Source organism: Zosterops lateralis, assembly GCF_965231275.1.
Source record: "Zosterops lateralis genome assembly, chromosome: 5".
Classification (NCBI taxonomy): domain Eukaryota; kingdom Metazoa; phylum Chordata; class Aves; order Passeriformes; family Zosteropidae; genus Zosterops; species Zosterops lateralis.
Window position 1 is genome coordinate 72,619,593 of NC_139766.1, and position 27,484 is coordinate 72,647,076.

General features: G+C 47.8%; 1 protein-coding gene across 1 annotated transcript in view; it reads left to right on the forward strand.

The window, feature by feature from the left end:
* The window catches only part of BMP2K (BMP2 inducible kinase), a 136,662-nt gene that overhangs the window by 48,193 nt on the left and 60,985 nt on the right, over nucleotides 1–27,484 (forward strand). The window lies entirely within an intron of this gene.

Below are 27,484 nucleotides of genomic sequence, written 5' to 3' on the forward strand. Positions count from 1 at the left end.
GTCTAAATGAACCATTTCTGAAATACAGATAAGAGCAGGGGAAGAATTTATTCCAAAGTATTACGGGACATTCAGGGAAACACAGCCAGGACACACAGGTGACAGAGGAAATGGGGCTCACTCGAGTTTGGACCCGAAGCCATTAATCCCAGAAACAGTGATTACAGTCTGTATCTTACCCGAATTTGTGTGTTTCCCTGCTGACCAAGTGCTTCAGCACTGTCCTGTCCTTTCTGTGACGTTTTACTTTTTTTTCTTTCTCACCTTATTTGAGGTGCCCAAGATAATCTTTCTCTGTTTAAAGGCAATGTTACAACAAGCCAGAGCAGCCTTTATTGTTGAGTTTACATGCTGTAGTTCAAGGCCAGCATTACAAAAATAATTATTCAGTGATTGAGAAGTAATTTACAAGTGGCTACAAGCAGATTTTTTCTAATTTCATCTCATTTGCACTTACACTCCATAAGCTTAGGATTTAAAATGCCTTTCTCTGTTTTGGTCTGTGACTACTCAGGATAATAAAATAACATTGCATACCAGAAGATGGTGGCCACAGCCAAACCCTGAATTTCCATTTCCTTACAGCCTCTCTTTGAATTAAATGAGGCTTTTTGTCACTTGGCTTGGTTTAAATGCTCCCTGTGCCATTTGTGTCAACACTTCTCCAGCGAGGGCCTTCCCATGAACTATGAAGCTCCTTATGCCAATAGCATTTTCTCACTCCTTTTGATGAGTTCTGGGCCCTGGAAAAAGGACAATATCTGGGAGCAATAGTGTCAGGAGGGTGATTGATATGCTTGTGACATGTTCAGTGAGGTGGCAGCAGCAGGTCCTGTCCTATGACCTTGGCAAGATGTACACAACACGGTGTGCAGAGCACAGACACATTTATCCCTGTGGATGCACATTTGGTTCTGCTGTTCAGCTGAGGTGGCCTTAGATTTGGTATTGGTTAGAAAAATACTGACATACAATTCTGGTAGGAAGAGTCAGTACAGTCCTTTGGGGATGTGCTGTTCAGGCATATCCAGAGGTGAAAAATGTTTTATTAATAAGAGAGAATTATTTCTAGTTTATCATTTTTAAGCCAAAATTTGGGGAAAAAAAGATAACAAAGCTTACAGGTCAGGAGTGGTTTGTTAAAGAATACAATAAAGAGAGGGACATGAGAGAAGCAGGGAAAAGTGGATTTACTGGAGGGTAAAGAGAAGCCGAAGCAGTTTTGGCATATGAAGTTCATCGGGCTGAAACAGAAGGGAAGGCAAGAGGAAAACAGAGGCAGGAAGATAAACAGGGAAAATGCTTTGATCTAAAAGCCCATCACACGCGCTCATTAGTGGTCACGAGAGCAGGAGGCTGGGTTCTGTTGGATGGAGGGAGACTGACTCAACCGATGTTGATCAATCAGGCTCAATTTTATTTGTTTTCTCGCTTACATTTATATTCTAAATAATTAGTTCATACATATTGCAAAAGCCAAGCTCCTGATTGGTAGTGACTACACAATAGCTTACTTCATGCTATAACAGCATATTGCAACAGTTGTATCGCCTTGTAATGTTGAGTTCCTCTTTTCTCATGATCTCAGTTTCTCTCCCTCATCCTCATGCTGGCCTTGTCCTAGCTTCTAGTTACAATATTAGTCTACGAGCTATTGTGTCCCTTATCCTCTACCCATTCCTCAGCTATCTTCTCCACAGGGTTCAGCTGAGCTCGGTTCGGCACAGCAGGGCTCGGTTCGGTTTTCTCCTCTGTTCGGCCGAGTTCGGCTCCCTGAGGGCAGCGCACGCCGGGCTCAGGCTCTGGGGGAAAGCGGCGAAAGCAGCGGCCCCTCACATTAAACCCCGGGCTCCCCTTACGGCTGTGTAAGCCCCCGCCCTTCCCTTTGGGCTCCCTGGCTGCCGGACGAAGGGATGGCCGGGGCCGTGAGCTATCAGCTTCCCCGAGGAGGGTCCAGCAGCGGGGCCGGCACGGAGAGGAGCGGGAGCGCGGCCCCTCCTCTCCCGGGGCAGCACCGGACTTGGATTCTCGTACAGAGGCCCGGACGGTGAAGCCGGGACGCCCGCACAGGTGTTCGGGGACCGGGCGGGGCAGGTCAAGGGGCGGGCCGGTATCGGGGCCGGGGCGGGACCGGCAGCAAGGCGGGCTCGGGCCGGGGCGGGCGGCGCCTGCGCGGGGCCACAAAAGCAGCGGAGGAAAGAGAGGTAATTATTTTTTCAGTTCCGCGCTCAGCATGGGGAGTGGCAGCGGCTACGCGAGCAGGTGAAGGGTGGCGGGAGTCGAGAGCCTTAGCGGGGGCCGGGGCAGTTCACGGCCCGAGCCTCCCCGGGCCGGTGGCGGTAGAAGCTGCCGCGGGCCAGGCAAGGAGTTCCGGGAGCGAGGGAAGCGGGGACAGTCCCATCCCGCTGCTCGGGCCGGCGGGTCCTGCCGCTCCCGGTGCAGGTTGGGCAGTGGCGGGGGTTCCTGCGGCTCTGGGCGAGTCCCGGAGGCAGCACGGGCTGGGAAGAGCAGCAGCTGCTGCCGCTGCCCCGGGGCTTTCCCCGGGGGCAGGTTTGGGAGCGGGTGAGGGAGTTTCCTCTGAGGGTGGTTGGGGACAGGGGGGAGGTTCCTCCTGGGGCTGTTTTTGGGATGTCGGGGACATGGTACCCCTGGAGGAGTGTGAGGTCTGAGCGAGGGCTTTTCCCCTGGAAACAAGTGTACCTGGCCGGGCTGTGTTCCCGGGCGGGGTGGGAGGTGTTGCAGCTCTTTCTGTCTGGAGGTGAAATAAACTTGAATAAAGTGATTCCCCACATCTGCTTGTGCTGCCCCACAGAGACACAGGACAGGACCCACCGTGCATGGAGGATGCCTCCATCCCAGTTCCCAAGCACTTCCCGTAGACTGGATATGAGGTGGTGGGTGGGCAACGCTCCATTCCAGCTGCCCACTACTGCATCACACATGGGCTCACGGAGTTGCCCAACTGCCAAGTGCCCTGTTTTGGATGCTTGGAACATGCTGAAGGTTTGGAGCCCAGAAAGGGACTAAGTCCTGCATTTTCCACAGTTGAAAATGGCGACTAAGTCCTCTGGGTTCACGTCTAAAAGCAAAAACTAAGTTTTTTTTTTTCTGAGCTTCCCAAACATCAGGTTGTGCTTTTGGGACCCAAAATCATCCCCCAGAACTTGGTTGCAAGGCCCAAAACTGCAACACTTAGGCTCTGTTCTCAGAAGGTGAAAACACAGACTAAGTCCTGCATTTTCTTGAAGGTGAAAGTTAAGTCCTGCATTTTCCCACTTCAAAAGAGAAAGACACTACCTCAATATTCTGCTTTTGGGGCTCAGAAGCATGGGGTGGGCAGTGCCTTTTTGAAGCTCAGAAAAAACCTAAGTACTGCATTTTCTCTTCTTGAAAATGGAGGTCCAGTCCAGTGTTTCTAGGACTCAGAAAAACGATTAAGTGCCACTTTTTGGAGACTTGGAAACAGCAGCTCAGCTGTTTTCAGCCCCAAAACAGTGGCTTGGGAACTTTGAGTGGGAGGGCTGGGGATACGAACCCTCCCCAGAAGAGGGGGTCCAGTTGCCTCAGTCCTCAGACTTAGGAATGCTGGCATGCACCAGGCTGTTTCAAGCATCTGAGATAGTTTCAGGAGCAAAAAGCACTTTTCAGCCCCTTTTTCCATGTACAACTGTTTAATGTGTACAACCACTACAACAGTTATGACTTAGATTTAAACAATAACTTATGACAATTAATAGTTATATGCAGTTGATGACAGTGAGTGATTTACAACTTGGCCAAAAGCCCAAATAGTTCCAATTAGCTGCAGCTTTAAATTGGCTTGTAACAAAAAGCAGCTATTAAGCCAGAGCTGGAAGGAACTGGAGCAGCCATCAACTGGAGCATCTCAGAGCCAGAGCTGGAATAAAAAAAACGCCATAGCCAGAGCTGGAGGCTCAGCAAGTTGGACTGGGTAATACCTGCAAGTGAAAGAAGGAATAGAAATCACCTGAGTCCGGACCTAAGCCAGCAGGGGGGGGGTCCATCAGCAGGAGCTGTGACAACCAGGAACAGTTCTTGTCCAGAGTGTCCATCAGGTGGAGCTGTAACAAGCACAGGCGTCCCTGAGGGAGAACTGAGTTTAGCTGCAGCAGGAACGTCTTATGGCTGGATCCGGAATTAGTGCACTCCGGATTCCGAGCCAGGCGCGGATGTCTCTAATCAGGAGCTCAGAGCAGCAGGGAGCCCAGCCTCTTTCATCAGGGATTGAAGCCGTGTCAAGTGCCACTCTCTGTGTGCAGGTGTCTCCCAGTCCCATCCCTGAGGGCAGAAGTGAGGCAGGGGCTCTCCTGGGGACGTGGTACAGCAGTGTCTCCTCTGTCTCTGCAAAAAGGGGGTCAGTCAGCATCCCCAGGGGGCACAGCACAGCCCCACAGGAGACACCTCTCGCCTCCCAGGCAGGGACAAACCTTCCCTCCCTGCTGCCCCTTGCTTTGGGCACAGACTGCCAGGGCTGTGCCCTGGGGAGGGGAAGGAGAAATGACAACGGGAGAGCTCAGGGCTCTGCCCAAAAAAATGCACATTTCTGCCCAGAACAGCAAAGGAGGAGGCACAGATTGCTGCAGCCCCTCTGCTCAGTGAGGGGCATTTTGGGAACCAGGCAGCAAACTTTACTGGGGCTGAGGGTGGGTTGTGGCCAGCACTTTCCCCTGGCCACCCTCAGCCTGCCCCAGAGCAGGAGTGGGGAGCCACGGACTGTGCTGCACATCCTGATAAACATCACTGACCCCAGCACAGCACAAACTCTGATCCCAGCCAGAACATGCCAAAGGGCACATTCATCAAACACAGCTGAGCCAGGCCCAACACTAAATATCAAATGAAACAGGCCACAAAGGGCCCAGAACAACCAGAAGCCCTCCAGGAGGGCGAGCAGGACAGGATCTGTTGAGGTGTCTTTCTCTGCCTCAGCTAGCCCTGACACCTCGACAGTATGAGGGTACGGCTCGGTAGCAGGATGAACCTCACTGACCCCGTGAGTTCTTGTCTTGCTTCAAGGAGTGAAGCAATGATGGCAGGAAAAAAGAGGAGGCTGTTCTGGGTTAACTGCTGGCTTTATTCATCAGGGTATCTGCCCCAGCAGACACCCCTCAGCAGAAGCAGCGGGCGGGGTAGAAGCGAGGGAAAAGAATCTTTTTTTTTTGAACCCCCGAATGCAACACCTTTTATTGGGGGGAGGAGCTCAGGGCTGGGTCTAACTGGGGACAAATCAGGGGCCAAAGGGGCATGGCTCTCTGGATAAATGACATACACAGTAACAAATTAATAACTCAGGTGGGGAGACAGCTGAAGTCTTGTCCAATCACTTGGGGTTTTTCCTGGAACATTCCAGACTTTTGGGAGAGACCCCAAAGTGACAGACAAGGCCCAGGGGCTGGATAACTTCTGATTGACATATAACTGGGGTTGGGATGAAACCAATGAGGATGGAACATGGGTGGCATGGGGCAAACCATTATAACTTATAAAAATGAACTTAATACAAAGAACAAATACATACATAAAACTGATAAAACCAAAACCACACCACTACAAGGATCGTCCCCAGCCTGTCCGCGACCAGAAGCCAAAGCAGCAGAAGCAGCACGCAGTGGGTGGTTGCTGATGGTGTGGGGAGAAGCCAACCTCGGGCAGCTCTGGTGCAGCACCTTCTCTCAGCTCCCTTCCCAGCAATGGCTCCCACAGTTGTTGGGCACAGCTGAATCCGAGCCCCCATTCCTGTCCTGATCCCCCTGCAGCCAGGGCATTGTCCAGGAGCACTGCCAGCACAGCCCCAAACCACAACAGAACAGGCCACACAACCAGGAACCACAAGCACAACCATTTTCTTCCCAAGGAACAGCTAGGCACAATGCAGAAGCAGGGCACAGCCACAACCCTGGCAGTGGTGCCAGCCCCAAACTGGCCAGCACCAGAGGCTGAGAGCACAGCACATTCTCCTCAGCCATAGCCTGGCACAACTTCCTCAGCTCATGTGCATCTGGGGTATTCCTTCCTTCCTGATCCTGACGCATTCCCCAAGAGCACAGCAGAGCTGCCTGGGTCAGAGCACTCACCTGGGCTCATCCTCCTGTTCCAGCCTCTCCTGGTGCTGTGCTGAGGCTGCCCTCCTCACCTGGGCTCATCCTGCTGTGCCACTGTGCCCAGGGCTGCTCCTGCTGGGGCCGTGTCCCAGGCTCAGCCCCTCGGCCAGTCCCCTGTGCTGTTTCCTGCATGGAGACAGTCCCTGGTGAGGAAGAGGCTGCAGCTTTGCCTCTTGGAAGATGCGGCTCTTGGCCCAGCAGGAGCTCCCAACTCACACCACAGGTCCCTGCAGGCAGCAAAATGCAGGGTGAAAGCAAACCCTGCTTTTAAGGACTGCAGTCAATCCCTGTGGGCCATTACCTGCCCCTTTTCTCTGCAGTGCTGGGCCACCTCTCTGAGCACACACCCCCCCCCCCCCCACCCCCCACCGGCTGCAGCTTCCCGGGAAAGCGAGAGGCCGCGGTCCCTCTCAGAAGCTTCTCCTGGGTAGGCTGGGCCCAGGGCTGGTGTAGAGGCTTTGCCTCCTCTCCTTCCCCCTGCTGTGGCTGCAGGCTCCGGCTGCCCCTTTCCAGCCTTGCTGCCCGTTCCCGAGAGAAAACACAAACCAACAGAGTGTCAGTTTATGCGGTGCTTTATTCAGGGCCCTGGGGACCTGAGGACTAATGTCTCAAAGTCAGCGCCCCGAGTTGGTTACAAAAGATGCTCATCTTTTATACCTTTGTTACAAGTCTTACTTCATCAGCCTACGTGCAGTATCCCACATACTTCACTCCAAACATTCACATTCATCTTCCAGGTAACCTTTCTAACGGCTATAAATTTTGCACGCTTGCTTTAGCTAAAATAAGGTTAATTTTCTAAGCTTAACTCCCACCATAGAAAACATTTTATTGGTAACCATGTAATCATATTTCACAAGTAATTTGTATACCTATATGTACTACATGCTCTACTGTCTTTTAAACATTGCTCCTTGTATCTGCAGATTCTCAGGCCTCATTTCTCAGGTTTGGTTCCCATGGGCCTGCACAGGAACCAACTCCTTAGCCTAACTACTGCTAACGGAGGCCTTATGGCAACAGCCTGACCTGCACTTTGGTGGCTTTGCCTCCCTCCGGGGAGCCTGGGAGCAGGAACCGAGCCGGGCTACTCAGGCAGAGCCTCTGGACAACAAGGCTCGACTTACCTGGAGACAGGGACAGTCAGGAAACCCTTCCCCAGAGTTTCCTAACTTCACAGGAACGACCCGGTGGCTGCAATTGCCCCATCCTCTGCGAGAGTCCAATCGGGGGAGGCCCATTCTGGGGAGCTGTGCTGAGCAGCCTTCTCTGCAGCTCCCCCACAGCTGAATCTCTGCGAAAACATTTGGAAAACACTTGTGTAGGTTCAAAGTTCCAGAGCACCGCCTGACTCCCTTCTCTACCGTGTCATATTTTCCTGCGGGAGAGGCCGCAGGCCGGGATAGCCCCGCGGTGGGAGAGCACGTACTCACCCTGGGCTCGAGCTCCGGAACGCCTCGTCCATCCCCGCAGACATCCAAAGGTCTCTCCACGAGCACAGTGCAGCCTGCAAAGGGGAGGAGGGGGAAACCGGCTCACAGCACAGGAGCCCAAGCCCAAACCCGGCCCCTTTGCCCTAAGCGGCGGCCCCAAGCACGCGCCCGAGCAGCGTCCAGCTCCCCATTACAGCCCAGCACCGCCGCGGGGACCGCGCACGCCTCTCCCGGGGGTAGCACAGCTCCAGTCAGAGCCTTCCCACCGGGAAGGCCGCGGGGTGGGCACGGCGCAGGCCTCGAGCGGTGCCTCGTCACCGGCGCTCCGCCGCCGCCCGGCACCGCCCGCTCCCCAAGTGCAGCTGCGGCCCCGAGCTCCCGCCGCAGCGCTCCCTGTGGGACTCACAGCGGTACTGCGGGGAGCGCCCCTACGGCGCATCCTGATAGACCCGAGCCGGGACCGTGGAAGGCGCCCCTAGAGCAGCCCGATATGCCGGGCCTGCCCCCCGCTGCGGACCTGGGGCCGCTGCCACGGCTGAGCTGCCACACCTACGGCTCCTTCTTGCTCGCTGGCCGTGGCACCTCTGCCTGTGACGAAGCCGAACACGGCGGCAGAGTGGAACAGCCCCTCCCATCCCCAGCCCTGTGTCGCCGTAGGGCCCCGCCAGCTCCCAGAATGTCCTTGTGTCAGCCCACGGTGGCACCCAGGTTTGGTCCCTGATCATTCTCGGGGAGAAGCAATCCCACCTCTTCCCCGAACGGCCGCTGCTGGCAGAAAGGCTCAGCTTGGAGACGGGGCAGCTGAGTGGCATTTCACACGCATTTCACAGTTCATGGTCTGAAGCTGAGCCGAATCGAGCCCTGCTCAGCCGAACTGAGCCGAACCACGCCAATCTCGGCCGAACCAAATCAAAACAGCCAAACCGAGGCGAACCTTACGAGCTGGACCAAACTGAACTGAGTTCAACCGAACCTTACAAACTCAAGCGAACCGAACCGAGCTCAGCCGAACCCAGCCTCCTGCTCTCGTGACCATTAATGAGCGCGTGTGATGGGCTTTTAGCTTTTCCCTATTTATCTTCCTGCCTCTGTTTTCCTCTTGCCTTCCCTGTGCTGTTTCAGCCCGACGAACTTCATATCGCAAAACTGCTTTGACTCCTCTTTACCCTCTAATAAATCTGCTTTTCCCCGCTTCTCTCATGTCCCTCTCTTTACTGTATTCCTTAACTTCGCTCGGTTCAGCTGCGCTCGGTTCGGCTCCGTACGGGCAGCGCGGGCCGGGCCGGGGCGCAGCGCGGGAAGGCGAGGCTGCGCTGCCTCACGTTAAACACCCAAAGCTCTCGGTGTTTTCCCGCTGCCGCGTCCCGCGGGCGGCCCGGCCATCGCACGGACACCAACGGGGGCGCGGGGTCGGGCGGGAGCTCATTAGGCAGTGACTGCATTCAGGCTAATTAATGGTCAAGAGAGCGGGATGCTGGGTTCGGCCGAGCTTGTAAGGTTCGGCTAAACTCGGTACCACTTGCTGGGTTCGGCTGAGCTCGGTTCGGTTTGGCTGAACTTGATGCTGCTCGCTGGGTTCGGCTGAATTTGGTTTGGTTCTGCCGAGTTTGGTTCACTCACGATTCCTTATGAGAGGCATCGCTGCTCTTCCCTGCTGCCTGGGGAACGGAGCATCAGCCAGGCACAAGCCTTGGAAAAACTCATGAGCAAGTGCTCCCCTAAGATGGCCATCAGGTGCTGGGAGCAAGAACCACCACACCAGGGTGGGTAATTCTTGTGGGGACAGGAATTACCCCAGGCAAAGCCTCCCCATCATGCCCTGGGGGAAAGGGAGCTTGACCACGGCACATCTGGGGACACAGAGCTGGACCTCATCCCCTAAACTCCCAGAATGAGGATCCCCTGGAGACCTGCACTGCAGAAACTGCAACAGAAACCAAAGCTACCTTTAAGCTAACACTAACAAAACCTAGAAATACAGGCAAACAGACAAACCGAAACCAAAATAAAAAAAGGCTGGAGGAAAACTCGAATCTCCTGGCAGGCACGGACCAAATTGACAAGCCCGAGTTTCCCTCATCCCAGCTGTGCCAGCTTCCCCAGCTTCATAGGGATGACAGCGTGCCAGGGCCTTCTGCAAGGAGCCTTCTGCAGTAGGCACCAGGAGAGAGGGGCAGGCAGGACACCTGGCATCACGGAGATGTGGGAAGCCAGGCCCCAGCAGGCAACAGTTATGAGCTGGGCAAAACCTTCCTCCTGGAGGATCAAAGTTTCTCTCAAAAAAATGGAAGTAATCCAGAGCAATCTGTTCTTCGAGGAGATAAGGAGGGGTGGGCACCCACATGGGAAATGGGGAGCAACTGGGAAGTCTGTGTGTCTCATCTCCTGCCTTGGTCATGGGAAGGAGTGGGGCTTGTCCTGGCAGTGGTGGTGTCACAGACAGAGGGGCAAATGTGGCTGCCTGTACTTGGATGGGACATAGCCCTGCTGTCCACAGCAGCTGCCCAACAGAGAACTGCAACAACTGAGAGTTGCAGAAGCTCAGAGCCAAAGGGAAAAAGTCTCCTTTAACTCTGGGAAGGACTGTGTGCCCTGCACATCTCCAGGAAGGTCACAGCCACTCACCAGCTGCCTGAGAATCTGTGGCTCTGTCAGACAGCTTCCCAGACAGCACAGCTGTCCTGGTTTGGAAAGACAGGTGTCTGCCAGGGAATGCTGGAGCCTCCCATGAAATGGAGAATGTAACCCCCTTCCCTCTGAATTATTATAGCTTTGATATTTAGGGGCTTTCAGGCAAAGATATGGGAATAGTAGTAACAGATCTTTACTAGGAATAACAAAATTAAAAATGTAATAGTACAAAAAAGCAAACAAACAAAAAAGAAAACACTGACAGAGTCAGAATACAACCTGACACCCTGTTGGTCAGGGTGTTGGTAGTAGTGCAATTAAGTCCTGCTGGAGTGACAGAAGTGGTTCTGTTGGAGCAGTGATGATCCTGTAGAAGGGTGTAGTTTTCTCTGAAGGTCCAGTGGTAGTGAGATGGGTCCGGTCTTCCTTTGGAAATCCAGTGGAAAACAGGCTGTCCTAGTGTTCTGAATCTCAGGTTTTATTCAGGTGGGAATGCTTGGCTTCTCTCACTGTGTGGAGCATTTCATAATGGGATGATGTGATTTTATCAGTCATGTGGTGAGCCTTAATGGCCCCTTAACAGAAGATATCCCCCAGAGGGAGGATGGGTTGTGAGAGAGATAAAGAACACTGCCCTACCTGGTTTTAACAGCTGGCCGCCCCCTCCCCCCAGAGTTATGAGGAATGGGTCATAGAAGAAATAAAGACAAATACTTCCCCAACTGGTTTCAACAGATGGCAATAGAATACATACATGTGCTTGCATATTGCATTGCAACCCAAGACAGCAGCAGAAAGGAACTCAGTGTGGCTGTGCCAGGGGTTGTGTGTGCATCTCCACAGCCTGGAAAGAAATCAGAAACAGGAGAGAACAATTCTGGCCCTTCAAAAAGAAAGGAAACTCAGTTGTGATTGAGGGACAGCCAGTTAGTCCTGGAGGGTGTGAGTCTTTAAAATCCAGCTGTGCACATAAGGCTTTAGTAGCTGAGACCTGGGTGTTTCTCTCTGGTTCAGCCCCAGAGTCCAGCTGGAAATAGGAAGCAGAGCCACAGTACCAAGCACCTGCCACATCCCTGCCACGGGTAATGAGGGCTGTGCCTGGGCATCAGCTGGAGCACCAGCGGGGCACTACAAAGCAGAAATTCACCCTTCTGCTGACAGCTGCAGCTGTGGACCAGTTTGGGCTGATGGATATGGTGCTTAGGGATATTATGAACTTGTTGGCAAGAAACTGCCACTGATGTGAAAAAACCTGGATATGAAATTGGACACGGTGACCTGAAACCGGGGTGGTTTTACTGTCTTGCCAAGGAGGTGTGGTGCACCCAGTCACAGGAAATCTCTATTACTCTGACCATCCTCTGAGACAGGCAGTCCCTAAAATCTCTGGGAATCAGAAAGCACAGGTTGGGAGGGAGCTGCCAAGGCCCAGTGGCCGTGTGCAGTGTCTGTGTTTCCCCCACTCCCAACGTGCCAGAGGGATGAAAAGCACCTTCTTTTCTTTTCGTGACGTAGGTTGTCAGCTCCCCCAAGCTCTGAAAACACAAGGGTGCCTGTGACCGAGAGCTCCCCGACTGACCCGACCCTGGGCTTTATTTCAGTTCGCGGAGCGCGGCAGGACCGCTGGCCACGCGAGCCCTGCGCACGGCCGGGGAGTCCTGTCCCCAGCGGTCCCTGTCCCCTGCAGTCCCTCTTCGCCGCCCAAGGACACATATCCGCTCCCGGCTCTCTGCCGGCTCCCTTCCTTCGCTCCCGGCTCGCTGCCGAAAAACTGCGCCCGGTCGGAGGGCCCCGGCTCGCCCTCCCGCCCGAAGTGCCACTGCTCCGGGACTCCCCGGGTCGGGCGGGTTTTACTGCTATTAAAACAAGTGGTCTTGTCGCTTCATCTCGCTGATGTTAAGTTTCGGTGATTTAGATCGGGTTGCCACGTACGAGACAGCAACAACTTCCTCCCCTCCAAACTCTCCGCAAGCTCTGCAGCCCCAGGAATGTTTGCTTTATTGCCCCATTCAACAGCCCGGCAAAGCCACAGTCCTCCGTTTCTGTGCTCCTCTGCAGCGTTTGCCGAGGCAGACCCCGAACGAAACAGGCCTGAAAATTAAATGTCCATGCCTGTACACAAAGAATCAGTCTCTGCACCAGGACCCCAGTACAGCCAAGGGAGGGAAAGCAGCACTGCTGGCTGCACCTCTTCTGTGACTGAGCAGAGGTTTGAGATAGCAAAAGCTGTCAAGCAGCAATGAAAGTCTCACTGTGTGTGCTAGAAATCTTTCAGTGCTAAATGCACATCGAACCAGCCTACTTTTCATGTTTCTTCTAATGAAGCATTAACATTAGTGTCAAAGCTTGTTAATGCAATACAGGAATGATCCAGTGAATATATATAATCCAAGCTCAGTTTGGGTGTGCTGTTATACTGAAAACGTGGGAGGGAACAGTGGCTGTCAGTTCTCCTGCTGCTGTCAAACACAATCACTGCAGGGCCTGGACTGGCCTGGAAATTTTCATTTTCATAGGAAAATTCCAGGGGGAGAGACAGAATATTTAAACAAATGAAATATTTGCATTGGAATTATTATTTCTAAATATCTATTTCTGATACATTTCTTGGGGTAATTACTCTGGATAGTATTTTTTACTTCAGGCAGTAAGTTAAGTGTATAAGCTTTGGCCCTGAACAGGTATCAGCACATTCTCAGAAAGAGTGTTAGCTTCTGTGCAACCCACTACAGAGGCCAGCAGGAGTGGTGCTGGTGCACATCTGAAATGAAGCACACTTTTACTCAGACTGCTTTGTGAATTTTTTATTGAGATGTTTCTGCACACCTTCTTGTGACATGTTGAATTTAGAGACGAGCTCATACAGGCAGGAACACTCTTCTGTCGTCACTGTCTGAGCCTTTGAAGATTTCAAATCCCTTAGTATTAAGTCCTAAAATTGTTACCATTACTTATGACATGGATGACACTCCATCAATTTTTTTAAGGAAGCCCTTAATACCACTGCAAACTGAAATAATTTCTCCAGAGCACAGTTTGCCCCAGCTGAGTGCTTCTGAATTCAAAAGTACTATGACTCCATAGAATGGCATAAGTCTCTTCTTCATCTTTGCTGAGAAAGAACTGGATGCCTGGTCAAAAATCCCACAGTCAATGTTTTTTCCTCATCCTCAAAGACACCCTGGATTGTAGCAGAGTTCTAACACAGTGGTGTCAACACAGAGCATTACAGACCACATACTGGCCAAACCTCTGGATAGGCAACAGGATTAGTGCTGGGCACCCCCACAGCTCAAGAACACACTGCTCAAAACACACTCTTCTGACCAAAAGAAGCCTCTCAATACAAAATTTGCCCTGGATGAAACCCTTCTCTGCAGAAGTACTCAAGTGGTAGGTAAACTGTCATGCTCACAGCTCACTCAGTACCTGGGTTCTCTCAAGTGGTGCTCACCTGAGGCATCAAGAAACAGCAAGGTCAGGCAGCTGTCATGGTTGTGTCCTACACCTCATTCCTTTTCATGTTCCCATTAAATGTTAACTACTCAGAATGGTGCTGGTTTCTAGCCTTGGCTCACTCAAGCCTGACTGGCGCGATCGAGACAGAGTGACATAGTCCTCATGTATGCACAGATGCTGTAGACCCACTTCAGACACCGATGAAGTATCCTCTGGGATCTTCCAAGTCCCCTTCTTGCCTCAAGAGTTTGGTATCATGGCATTTATTCCAAGTGCTGATCCTCACATCAGGATTTATTTGGAAATTCTGCAAATATAAGCAGCTTTTATGTTAGCTACATATATCCTTTAATGAAACTCTCCATTATGCATCATATCTCCTTAAGGAAGTTGGCATTGCTAAGATAATGAAGTTAAATTCAGGTGACCTGGGGCAAATCCTTTGACAAGTATGTGTTTTCATTCCTGTAGTCTAAATGAGAATCTTTTCAGGGTAATCTAAAATACCCCTGGACCTCACTTCCTTAGAAAAGAAATTGCAGTTGGTATTATAGTGACCTTAGGAAACAAAGCTTCATTTAAACTTAAAAGCATCAGCTACAATTAAAGCACTGCTTCATTTTGCTAGGATCTGTTTAAGCCACTGCCAGTCAAACCATAACAGGGGCCTCTGACCTGACATTTCTACCAATCAATTAACTCCAGCAAGCTTCTTAAGAATTTAGTCCTTTAGTAAATTAGGGGGGAAAATACCCAAAAACCAAACCAAAACAAAAAAACAACCAAACAATCCAAACAAACAAACAAACAAACAAGAAAACCAACCTCCAATAGCTGTCTGAGCAGGTTCATTCTAGAGCACTTTCATTATTATGAATTCCACTGAAATAATTACAATTATTACCCAACCCTCATCCCCTAAACCCAAGAACTTTTTTTTTTTTTTTTTTTTTTTTTTTTTTTTAAGCAAGTATCTCTACTTCTGCACATCAATTTTTAGGTCAAAAAAAAAAAAAAACAAACAAACGAGGGGTTCCAGGCTAACCCCAGCAAAAACTGATGTTAGAACAAATGCCCCCCCCAAGCTTTACTGTCTCGTGGTTTGACTTGTTCTCCCTCTAGGGCAGTCTCACACTTCTGAGCTCCACATGGCTCCTGTGCTGACAAACTCTAAGGAGGTACCTGAAGGTAAGATCTAGATAAACACAAGACTTATATCACCACAGTTTACTGTCATTTCCCTTGAAGAGCTCTTAAATGTTTCAGTAAGTGTAAAATTGCAACACTCTAACTGCTTTTTCATTAACCATCAGAATTAACCACTGCTTATTTTAAGGCGTTTCTTCAGGCAGTTGCTAACAGTTATTTGCCACATGCTGTGGTCTGTGCTTAAATATTATCTGAGGCTGTTCTGCCAAATACTGTCTGTGTCTGCCTGCAAGGTAAACACATCTTTGAAAGCATTTACCAGCCCTACGGTAGCTGTATGGCATTAAAGAACCATGACATAACTTTGGAGCCATGGAACTGGTAAAGCTTCCTCCGATCCCAATTTTCTAGCTGAGTTTTGCCAGCAAACTGCCTAGACCTCGGATTCTTCTTCAATAAATCCACTCATATCTGTGTATGACATTTTGCTTCTGCTTGCTTATGTGTTTGCCTCATGCTAGGAACTGCCAGTCAGATTTCACCAGCCCTGGACATGCAGTTGGACATTTAAAGACCAGTTTCCAGATTGTCCCAATATCTATTATCAGAGTAAAAAGAGGTGGAAAACCTTACAAAGAGATTTTGAAGCTGCAGGTAGAAGTCACAACAAACTGGCAAGCTAATGGCAATGCATTACTCTATCAAACATAAATCAAAGACTGTGGAGATGAAGTAAAACTGCCCACAATTCTGTCCTTGCCCACAGAGCAGCTCCCCAGCTGATGATGAGGGCAGGTTTTTGTTTCTCTCCTGTGGACCAAGCTGCAAGACCTAGCCTCTCACGGCTGAAGATTCGGTATGGTCACTTCCACTTCAGCTTGGGTGTTTATGCTCACAGAAATTCTCTAGAAATAACAATAGTTTTTCAGAGCTTCTTTGTTGCCTGTTTTTATAGCAACCTCGAGTATCTGTTTCTGATTTTATGCCTCAGGGTTATTTAAGTTGCTACTACACTGATGCTTTCTATAGCAGTTAAGGATGTAGGCTGTAAAGGAGCCCTTTCCAACAATGTGTTCCAGAAAACCCCTAAATCATCAGGCTGCCACAAAAGGGAAATACCTGTTACTGTGGTGGGAGGACATTCGAGTTATGAGGTTTTTGTTGTTGCTTGGTTTTGTTTTTGCTGGTGGCCTTTTTTTTTTTTTTTTTTTTTTTTTTTTTTGTTTTGTTTTTTTTTTTTTGTTTTGGTTTTGTGGGGTTTGTTTGTCTTCCCTTTTTTTTTTTTAACAAAACAAAACAAACCCAAAAAAACCCAAACCAAACCAAACCAAACCAAACCCAAAACTATAACAGTTACAATAAGAAGTCATGAAGTCTTCCACACCTTCCCACTTCCCCCCCACACACCCACCTTGGCATAATTTTATATCTCTGGGGTTTGGAATCAGTCATCTCCTATTTTCTGGTGATCTTATGACCATGTACAAAATACCAGACCAGATGCAGAGCAGAGAAGTACTTGCTTTCTCATCTCCCACTTGCCAAATCTGGTCAGGATTTCATGAAGGCACTCAGCACATCTACATAAACCCATACCCTGTGTGCAACCATGCCACCCAGACATGGGAATACTAAGAGAAACTCGAGACTTTGTTGCCTGAATTTCCCTGGCCGAGCTTTAGTGCACTACTAGCACAGGCTCTTTAGCAGGTGGCTGTATCCAGGGAGAGAAAGAGGCAGCTTTGCAGGCTGGCACCAGGTGGTGTCGCCTCACTAGAAGAAGCATGCTGGGAATGGAGCATGAGGCACTGCATCAAACTAGGAGAAACAGCTGTCTGCCAAAGCTCCACAATACTCCTCGGTGCAAGCCCCAGTTTCTCTCCTAGGTGAGAACATGTGCCTGCCCTTGACCATAGGAAGCCAGTTACAGAGCTCATGTCTACCACACCAGATAAGGAAAAGGATCAGCACTGCTGTCACTCTTAATCAACATCAAACCAATGCACTTACTTAAAAACAAGGGCAGGAGAAGCTCATCTAGTGATTTTTGTCAATGAAAGACTGCTTAGGAACTTCAATCATCTTCCCAGCTCCACCTGGGTAGCACAGTTTTTCCTGGTTCCAGTGATTTTCCAGTGGAGCCGAGTTACTCAGTCCAGCACTGCCCACAGCCTGCTGCCAGGCACACCCTGATGTGTCCCCAGAGTGCTGCTGGCAGGTCCTGTAAGCTCCTCTTGAACATAAAGAACAGCAAGGCACCAGCTGTGAGTCTCATTTCAGACACATGGAGCCCTTACAAGGGCAGGGCTGCCTGCTGGCACACAGCTGGGAAGCCCCTCACAGCATTCCAGAAAATACTACCAGCAGGAGCCAGGAAAGACTTGCTGGGACAGGTACCCATTTGGGCCAGAAAACTGCTGTCACAGGATGGCATGGCCATGGCCCCACTTGACAATGCAGGGCTTAATCCACACCCTCCTGTTTTAGCCTCTGCCTTGCTCTGTGGGGTGGCCTTTCAATTAAATCACAGCATCCTTCTAGAGGCTTTTTATTAAAAGCCATCTCCATTAAGTTCCCTACAGACCAGGTCTGTAAAACAATTACCTTCCCTTGTAGCAAGGGCTCCTGTATTTAACTCTGGACAAGATTTAATAAAACAAAATAAGTCTTGAAAAATCAGTGACTGGTCTGACTTCCACCTTGACAAAAATCCTTCCATATAGGGAATAGATTAAAAGTAACCACTGGCAAGAAATTGGCTGAAATCTATAGGCAGCAAGTGGGAAGATTAACATACTGCCTGCATTTTCCTGGGACAACTTGTTGGTTATACTGCAACAGAGATATCCTTTCTACAACTTGAGTGTGATTTAGATTTCTGCCTACATGCATTCTCTGTTAGGGCAATAGCTTTGGCTACCAGCATTGTCAATTAACTTCAGCTTGCAGAACTCAAGATAACAATGCTCATAAAAGAGCCATGAAAGGCAGTATGCACTGAGCTGCACAGGAAAAAAAAAAAAAAAAAAAAAAAAAAAAAAAAAAAAAAAAAAAAAAAAAAAGAGGTCTACAGCAAGTCTCGGACTATTTTAAAAACCTTCCATTCCTGCTGCTTTATTGGCTATCTCCCTAAATGTTCACCAACAGGTATCTTTTTAGCAGTGTTTTTCCAGCCATACAGGTCTATTTACTTCTGTATTTTCTCTAGCAAATCCCACTTACAACCAGTTGCAGTGCAATATCAAAGAAGCAATTACCTGGATTATCAGGGCACCAGGATGCAGCTCCCAGTTTCACTCCTGAGTGGACTCAGTGTTACAGCATTTAACAACTGTGTAAACATCAGTAGAATGCACTCATGGAATGACCTAGAGCAAAAACCAAGTGCTGTAGAAAGCTTACAGATGCAGAATCATGCTAGCTAGCCCGCTTCAGGAAAAAAAAAAAAAAAGGAGTTTCCTTAACAATTAGATATGATATTCTCCAAGCAAATAAATCCCAAATCTTCCCCCTTCCCTTAAGCACTTGACTGCTGACAGACTGCATGCTCTGTCACAGCAAATCATCCCAACTTGTGTGTGCTGCTTATTGAATATATGAGATTTCAAAAAATTTTGGCCTGTAAGGTAAAATGAATCAAAATTCCCTCTTTCCCACACCAAAACAAGGCTTCATGCCATTATTGGGTGGCTGTCAGCAACTTTTATAAGTGAGCCCTTTAATAAGATTGCAGAGCTTCCTGCTACTATTCAGCATAGTATGTTCCATTCTCACAAGGTGATGGGAATCTAGTGAATTTATCACTGAAAAAAAAAAGGGGAATTATTCTGCTTAGTGAATACTTTTGCTCCCTGTGGGCCAACATCTGGATTGTATTATCACTGAAGCCAAATCACAGTTCAGCCTAGAAAAACATAAGGGAGCTACCAGATGGATGTGTTTTGCAATCCTCTGCTGTGGTGTGAACTTCAGAAAACATGCAAATCATGTTTTCTGAATGTCACAGACAACCTTTACATAGATAATATCCATAATTTTCCACAAATTTTCTTTCCATAAGTCATCTGTTGTTTATAGTTCATGCTAAGGGAAATACAGCCTATCAATAAACAGAACAACCCACCAGCTATTGCTCTGATTCTCACCACATTTCTCCATCAGATAACTCACCAAGTTCATGTGTACAACTTTAAATGAAATAAATCAAGGGATCAAGTGAAAAAAAAGTTATTGCATCAAACAAAACTGTGAACTAAAAAGCTTTCAATATGTAAATAGCAACAGGATAGCTAAGTCCTCTGGAGTGATTACAGACTCATGTTGCATGCACCAGTCAACAAAGTGATGACAACTTACAGAGCAATCAAAACCTCACTTACAGCTGCACCTAAGCTTACAGTATGCTAAGGGTAAATACAGTGGTACCTGTGATGCCTTGTGAAAGCTGACCTGGAACAGAGACTAGACAGAGCTAAAAGAATAAAGTAGATATTTATTAAAACACCTTAAAGGATACACCCTGGGCAGTACAAGAGCCTGGCCAGGGCTACACCCGAGATGGACCCAAAATGGTCACAAAATGGATGACCGGTCATGAGGTCTCACACTTTCATAAGTTTTGGTCCATTTGCACGTTGAAGTTAATTATCCAATTACAGCTTCAGATTAGGAACTCCCATTCTTTTGTTTTCTCTCTTCAGTCCACCATTGTTTATGCTTCTGGGCCTGAAAACGTGTAATGGTTGTCCTTGGTCTCAAGCTGGAAAAGGATTTGTTTTGTCTACCTACTTTGTGAAGAGAGCTGACTAACACCTTAATGTGAGGCACAGAACTGCACACCTAAGCAGCACAGAAACTGAAAAACACGAAAGCTAAAACTTAAGGCTTCACCTGGCACTTTGTGCCTGGGATAACCTGGTTTTTCAGGGGTTTTACTGAAGCCTTTCTGTTGTTACCCATTGCCAGGAATGGGTGGCAGGTCAGCACTCAGCACTGCTGTCCAAAAGAGCAGCAGGGGCAGGTGAGCTGGGATGTCCAGCAGGCATGGATCTGCAGGCATGGCCATGCCCTCAGCAGGGAGCCCAGCCCACACTACTTCAAGAGAGCAGGTAACTGCAGCACCTAAACTGTAACAGGTCATTCAGCAGCAGTAAGACAACCCTGAAAAAGAGTCAGGACCGCAGGACACAGACTAAAAAAACGAAACAGCATAGCACTTACAGAAGAAGCCAATGCCTGAGCCTCAGTAGGATTGCTGGGCCAATGGGCAGAGGGTGGTTTGGGCAACTAGGGCGACCTGGTGCCCTTAGTGCTCTGACAGCTTCCATGTCAGTGTTCTAGTGCCAATTCTTCTTTTACTTATGAAAAGGAATGGAAATACAAAGATGTGAATTTAAGTCAAACCACCTGACCCAAATGAACACTTTCTGTATCCTAACAGTATGCTGCAGACCTCTAACATGCCATTCTTTATGTTTCCTGTGGAAAGGCAGCACCAAAATACAGCAGATGTACTGCCCTAGCCCTGTAATTTAGCCATGCTTCAGGAAAAAAAACAGGGCTACTAACTGAGCTGCAATCCAGAAGAATGGATTAAGATTTTCCTCTGTGGAGTTTGTGATGTTCTTTAATGCCTGTCAAGTTTCCACTGTGTGGAAGTAGCCCTTGATTTTTTAGTAAAAAGAGATGAAAATATCTTTATGTATCTTTGGACCATCATTAAGCTGCTACATTTAGCAAGAGATTTTCCCAAAGCACCTCAGAGGATTGGGAGATTCAGTTTCTCTTGGTTTAATTGAGTAGTCAAATCCCCAGCCACCTCTGAAAATTGTGTCTTTAAAGCTTTGATCGTGCATAGGTATCTCAGCTAAAGAAATGGTAACACTTTCTGAACTTAGGAAAAGAAATTACTCTATTCAAACCTCACTGGCAATCCCCTGGGATGGGAAAGGAAGCACAACCTTGTCTAAGTATGAAAAGAGGAAAGGTCTATGTAAAGAATATAAAAAAGCTGCAAGTGGCAGAGCACAGTAACCATAGATTTCTCTTTAAAGTCCACAAGTGTAATGCATTTCCATAAAACTCAGACTTCATTCACAAACCTTCTCTTCAGATTCCATCTCAAAAACAGAGCAAAACCATTTATGGAGCTTCTCTTTTATAATCTTGCTTTAGACATCCAGTGGGTGTTCTCGATCTTTCATCAGGTGTCCTGGGTTGCAGTGTAGGATGTACACAAAGTATTTATTCTATCACCATCTTCATGAACTGTTGAAACCAGGTGGGCTAGTGTTTTCCCAAGCCCCCTGCCTCTTCTGCTAATGACCTTTGGAGTGTCTTCTGCTAATGACCCATTAACGCCTGGCCCATGAGTCACAGGTAACTCTCTCCAGGGGTTATCTCTGCTTAATGGGCCATCAAGGACCCACTTCACACTTCTCATGCTATTGTGAGATGCTCTGCCCAGGGGGAGGAGCCAAGCATTCTCACCTGGATATAAGCTGGTATGTGGGACAGTGCAAGAGCACTTATCCACTGGATTCCCAGAGGAGCAGGGCTACCAGACCTTTCTACAGGATCACTGCTTCAGGAAGAGCACCTCACCTGGACTGCTTCCACCATCTTGCTCAGGTTGTATTCTGACCTTGTCAGTGATCCTTTGTGTTATTGCATTTATTTTATTTTATTTTTATCTTTTTACCTTTCTTCTTATTAAATTATATCTCTGACTTGGAGCCTCTCATTCATTTTGCTTTCAAACCACAACATCAGGGAAAGGAAGGTTTGCCTAATATCCCAAATAAGAAAGTGATAATAGCAACAACAATTAAAAAACCCCAGACACACAGTGTTCTGTTCTAAGATTTACAGAATGGAGAAGAATGAAAAGAATGTGTTATTTTCCTCTTCTGTCTTAAGAGGTGAGATTCCCCTGTGAAGGCACCAGAAAGTTTTCAGCTGAAAGACAAATGAGTGGAGAGTCGAGACTGGAACTATTTGACTTTTCAGATCTCTGCCCTTACAATGAGCCAACATAGCATGGATGGGTATCCTTTTAGCTCCTGCATTTATCTGACTAGAATGTCATGACCTCAAGCTCACCACATTCTCACTTAGTAGTAGGGAACATGAATATCTCCTTGAGCATGGGAACATCTTCCAGGTAGCTCCAGGAACTGCCTACAGGGTCTCCCGAGGGTGAGTGGAGTTCTGTACACCATGCTGGCTGGGGGCACCTCTCCTTTGGGCTCAGCAGCTTAGTGTCTTGACAGGCAGTAGCCATAACCAAGGTCTAAGTTTTGTTGGGGAAGGTCATCTCTCTTAAAGATAATCTGGGCACATTCAAGTAGTTCTACTCCTTGGTGAATGTTAGTGGGTAGAGACTTCCTCTAGGCTGTGTTGACATGCAGGCCCTGGACGGAAGCTAATAGCTATCTGAAGTTTAAGTGCCCAACATGCCAGTGCTGTGCTCTCCGGTCTCACTGGCTTCCCAGAATCCCCTTCAGATTTGTTCTTACATGGGGAAGTTTTCTGTGACTCACATCATGTTCTTTCATTTCCTTTTTTCAAAAGGAAATCCTTACTGTCAGTATTTAAGCAGTTTGATAATGCCCTGCTCCACTCAGGAGGGCTGACAACTTTACAGCAAAGCATTTATTAACCGGAAGTCACAGATAAATGGAAGGAAAGTTTTGTGTGGGAGGGTTTCTGTGACGAGAAGGATTTGTCCATCACCAAAAGAAAATGTTTCGATCTTGTATTTGGGAATCTGCACTTTCTTTGATCACAAATGAAAGAGCATTAACAAAGCAGAGCATGGACAGGATATTTCAGTGTTCATAAAACATGGGATTTTAGTAGTAGTATTCATCAAAGTGCTTTTTCCCCCCTGCCATAAGCCAGCTGTAAAGGAGCTAGCTGTGCACTGCCTACTCTGCTCACTTGGCTGTCTACTCTTGCATAGTGTGAATGCCCTTTCCTCACTGTCCCCCAGCCCACTTGGTTTTGTTTGGCCAAGGTGTCTTCTGGGCATTTAGTGCTGTTCTGTAGCTAACTTCTGGGCAGAATGACTTCTCTTCTCCAATACCAAATCACTGCCCCACAGCTCTGTGAAATAAATAACTGGTTTAGAGGATGTGGGTTTTCCAGCACTGGCAAATATTTCAGCCTTCCTGAAAGCTCAGAAGAAACCAGCAGTGTAGCACATGGGAAAAACTCTTTTGCAGTGGATCCTGTTCTGCCAGTGTAGAGTCACTTGTCAAGGACAATAGCTCTTGGCTGAGCATTAATATGATAGAGTTGGGCATGCTGCCAAAGAAAACACTCCTTTGTGGTCTATGCAACATTTCGCTGGCCTGTCATTTTGAGATCACCACTGACAGCAAACTGAAAACTGCCTTTCACCATTATTAGAAAGAAAAAGAAGACTACTCAGCAAAACGGGTAACAGGCTTTGCTGAAGCCCCAGAGCAACAAAAGCAGTTTGGGTGGATCATGCATGTGTGTGTATGTGTGTGTCTGGGCATGTGTGAACCTTACCACAGCTGCCCTCTGTGCTGGAGGAGCCCTGCACAGTAGGCAAGAAAGCTTTACCCTCTATAGAATGGAGGCTGGAGTGAGCTTCTTTACGCTGGCTTCTGAGAAAACTCAGAGATGATACTGGTTGCACAACACAAGGAGTCTTTCAGCTTCAGCGATGTTGACTACAGGGCTATCTTTGTACTCAGAAATTCTGCCTGTTTGTTGTCCATTGGATCATGAGATTATCTAAATTGGCTTTAAGAGGCTGACTTGCTTTTGCACAAGAGGCATCCTGGCATTTAACAAACTAAATGGGAAGTTACAACTGAGGTCCATGAGGTTTCAATTATTTCTTGAGATGTCAGAATTAGGAAGAACAGTGCTTATTGTTTCTCATCCTGTGTTTCATTCATGGGGAGTACCCTTGAATGCTAAGAGAAAGGCTGTCTGAAGGCATAAATGCCTGTAATGATTATAATTCACAGAGAAAGGAGCTGTGTGTCTGTGACCATGCAAGGCATTAGTGATATCTGTGCCTTACCTGACATCACAACCTGATACACAAGGATTGTTCTTGTCTCTAGACACTTGCAACTTCTGGTCTTTTCTTACTGCTCACACTTTTCATCTCCTAGCCCTTAAAAAGCAGTCTGCTTCCTCTCTAGTTACACAGGCACTATAAAATATGGTAAAGCAGATGAAGAGTACATCACTTCTAAATGGGACTGTTCAGATAAGTTCACTGTGATCCTGTTGATCCATTTTTTCTTAAATCCTTTACGTCAGAAGACTTTCTGAGAGCTCTGGGGAAACTAATCAGCTGATGAACTGAAGTGTTGCTGGGGCTTTTGAGGCTGCTGCCAAATCACATTCCCCTGTGTGGGATCCTGACAGAAAAAACCAGACTGGGAATGATGCTGCATGATGTAGCTGATCTGGTCACTGGACAAGCTGCTTCTAAAGTAGAAGAGTATGTGCTACTGAAGGACTATGAGCATGCCTCAATTACTTCTAGAAACCACCCAAAAGGACATAAGCACCCTGCGCACACAAAAGGAAAGTGTCTGTGTTCGGACTGCCACTTGGGAGCCTGGTTCCTCTCTCCAGCTGCTCATACAGGGCAGCACAAGCTGCAGCCTGTCTTCAGGGAAAGGGTCAACAGCCCGTGTGTGGCAGGATGTGAGCTTCAGACTGCTGAATCTGCAGAGAGCTAGTTTTCTTTCACCTCTCTAGAGCTGCATGGAGTTTCATAGCAAAACGTCTTTAAGATAGCATTGAAGCATTTCCTCTTCAGCCAGAACTTCCTGTTTTGCCTATGTGGTCTGTCCCCATGCTTCTTACTGCCCCGTCCTTTCCCTTCCCTGTCTGAAATGGATCTTGCTTTTTGCACCTCTTGTGTCCATGTGCTTAAGTGCATGAAGGGAAATGCAATTCCCTCTCTGTCACCAAAAAAAAAAAAAAAAAAAAAAAAAAACCACCAAAAAACCACACCCACCCAAAACCAAAAAAACCCCACAAAAACAAAACAAAACAAAAAAACCACACAAAAACCACGAAAAAACAACCCCCCCTCTCAAACACCAAATTCTCTGCATGGTTGAATATCAAGGTGGTTTCAAAGGATGAAAATAAAAAAATTCTGTGGCTTCCAGTAGATTTTACGATTTTGTTGTCAAGTCATTTTTTCCAGATATTTGATTGAATATGGGAAATCTATCATTATGAAGAGAACTTAATGAAACAAGCAGGTATTTGTGTCTCTTGGTGCATGTGTAACATCCTTCACCCATGCTTAACTGGGCAACTTTTCTTTTAGAATAAGTCGAAACACCTCAATGAGGTGAGACATAACATGCTAACTTGTGTGACCAGGAAACTGCCACTGAGGTTGTGCTAGTCAGTTTGTTTAGCCATGTCCTGTCCAGAAAGCATATCAAAACCTTAAAATGGAAGATTGTGTCACAGTCACAAAGAAGCTTTCCTGCTCTGATAGACTCTATGGCTCAAGAAAGGTGGCTACCTATGCAATGGAGCCCCAGTTCTGGGGAGGAATCACTTAACTTTGGCTACAGCTGCTTGTTCTTTAGCCCAAGTACCTTGGAATAGGAATCACTATTGTTACCCCAGTAACCTGTATACAATAGTGCTTGGGAGATCCAACAAACTGTTATGAAGGGATGAAAGATAATGATTTTGTACTGAGAGCGAAGAGCTCCAGGAATGAGAGCAGCTGGCACTACCAGTTATACAGGTGTGTTGCACTAGGGGGACTCAGTGATGTCATTAAGTTCTGATCTGTTCTAAATCATTAAAAATAATGCTATTCTCCAGAGAAGAACTCTGTTGGGGGGGCATTGCACTAACAGACTAGTGAGGTGACACTCCAGCCATGGGCTGGGTGACTTGTACTTCAGAGCAGGGTGGCTGTTCATGTTTAGAAGAGATTATGGCATGCTGTTACTTCCAGGCTCCAGGCAGAGCTTTGCTGTAACTGTTCTCTGGCAGAGGGACAGCCCGACTGCACCTAACACAAGGCAGAGATTTCCCTGAAGGACTTATGTAAGTGGGGAGCAAATGACTTGCACTTCAAAGTAACAATGCTTCAGGGACAAAGGTAAAGGAGCTCAGAGAGGCAATTGGAGAGTTAATCATAGCTTTGATGTGTCCTTATCTTATCAGGATATGCAGATATAAAGCCTCAGAGAGGCTGGCCAAGTAGTAAATTTTTGGTTGTATAAAGACTGAGTCAATGAGCCTTAGTCCCTTAAGGTGAACAAGTCCTGGAGGACTTTAATCTAGAGCAATAAAAAATTTAAATGACATTTCAAACTATGAACTGTAACTCCCCCATAAAACAGCAGACATAAGCAGAGGGGACCAAGGCTTGGGATACACATGTTGCATTCTTGGGGATATTTCAAGTCCTCCCAGCTTCTGAGGTTCAATGTCACTATCTCCAAACTCAAGTGGCTGCTCTTTGTAAACAAGATCCTGATCCACTTGCTTCAGTTCCTACAGAAGAGCCAGCTCTGAGGCTGCCTGCCTCCTATTCCTGCTACGCTGGAATTCAGCAAAGCACTTTTTCAGTACAGGGAGGCTTGTCTTTGGGTTTTGGGAGGCACATGCCCTTGCATCTGTTTGCTTGTTTCAGCCCTCCCAGGAAGAAGTGTTTAATGGGGAGATAATCATTGGAAGGCTTGAAGGCTTTACTCTTTTTTTTTTTCATTCCCTCTAAATTATTTGCTTAGCAGCTGAAACGAGGAGGTATAGTCTACCTTTGTAGCTTGCCGATGTTGCCACTTAATCTGAGCCTAGGTATGGGCATTGTGAGCTTTGCTGCCATAGAAGCCATCTGTCAAAAGTGTAATTTTGACAAATATTGCGGGCTTGGCAGCCTGATATGGAAGGTGCTATCACTTACCCTCAGACTTCTTACTTGAGCAAAAGAAAGGATGACTGAGCAGAACACATGTGAAAAGAGAATGTCCTAGTTGTCTGAATTCTTTCAGATCAGCTGAATCTTCCAAGTGCCCTACAAACATGGCCCGAGTGACTCTTAAAACAACTGTGTGATCAACTCCTGAGCATACAGTGCTTTCTCCAACTGCCTTGATCCTTGGCAGCTGAACTGGAGTGGCAGCTATCAGTTCCCCTGGGCATTGTGTTCTTTGCTAATCACTAAGCCCAACCAGTTCTGGTTATACAGGGCGTTGAGAGGGAAAGGCTTGATTCCTGTTGCAGTGCAAGGTACAGAGTCCCTGCCTCATAGCCTCTAGTTTCAAGATTTCTATTTCTGTCAGCTCGGGCTACCAATGGGCTTCACCAATTTATTCCCCCCCCCCCCCCCCCCCCCCCCCTTTAAATGATAAGGGAAAAAGGCCTTTCCTTCCAGTTTGCTGCAGTAGTACAGGCGGAATGAGTGGTATGGCACACGGGTGGTTAACAGTCTTGTTTTCCCATCTGCATGGGAAAATAACTGTTCCTCTCAAGCTATTGCTGTGTGCAATAGGCTGCTGTCCTTCCTGACTCTGCATCCAGTGGCAACTTCCTCCCTTCAGATAAAGTGAGTTTATCTACAGAACTCTTAGCAACTGGAGGAACAAATGAGAGGGGCAATCATGAGATCTGCTGATATGAGCTAGGCTCACAGCCTTGAAGCTGAGCATGCCT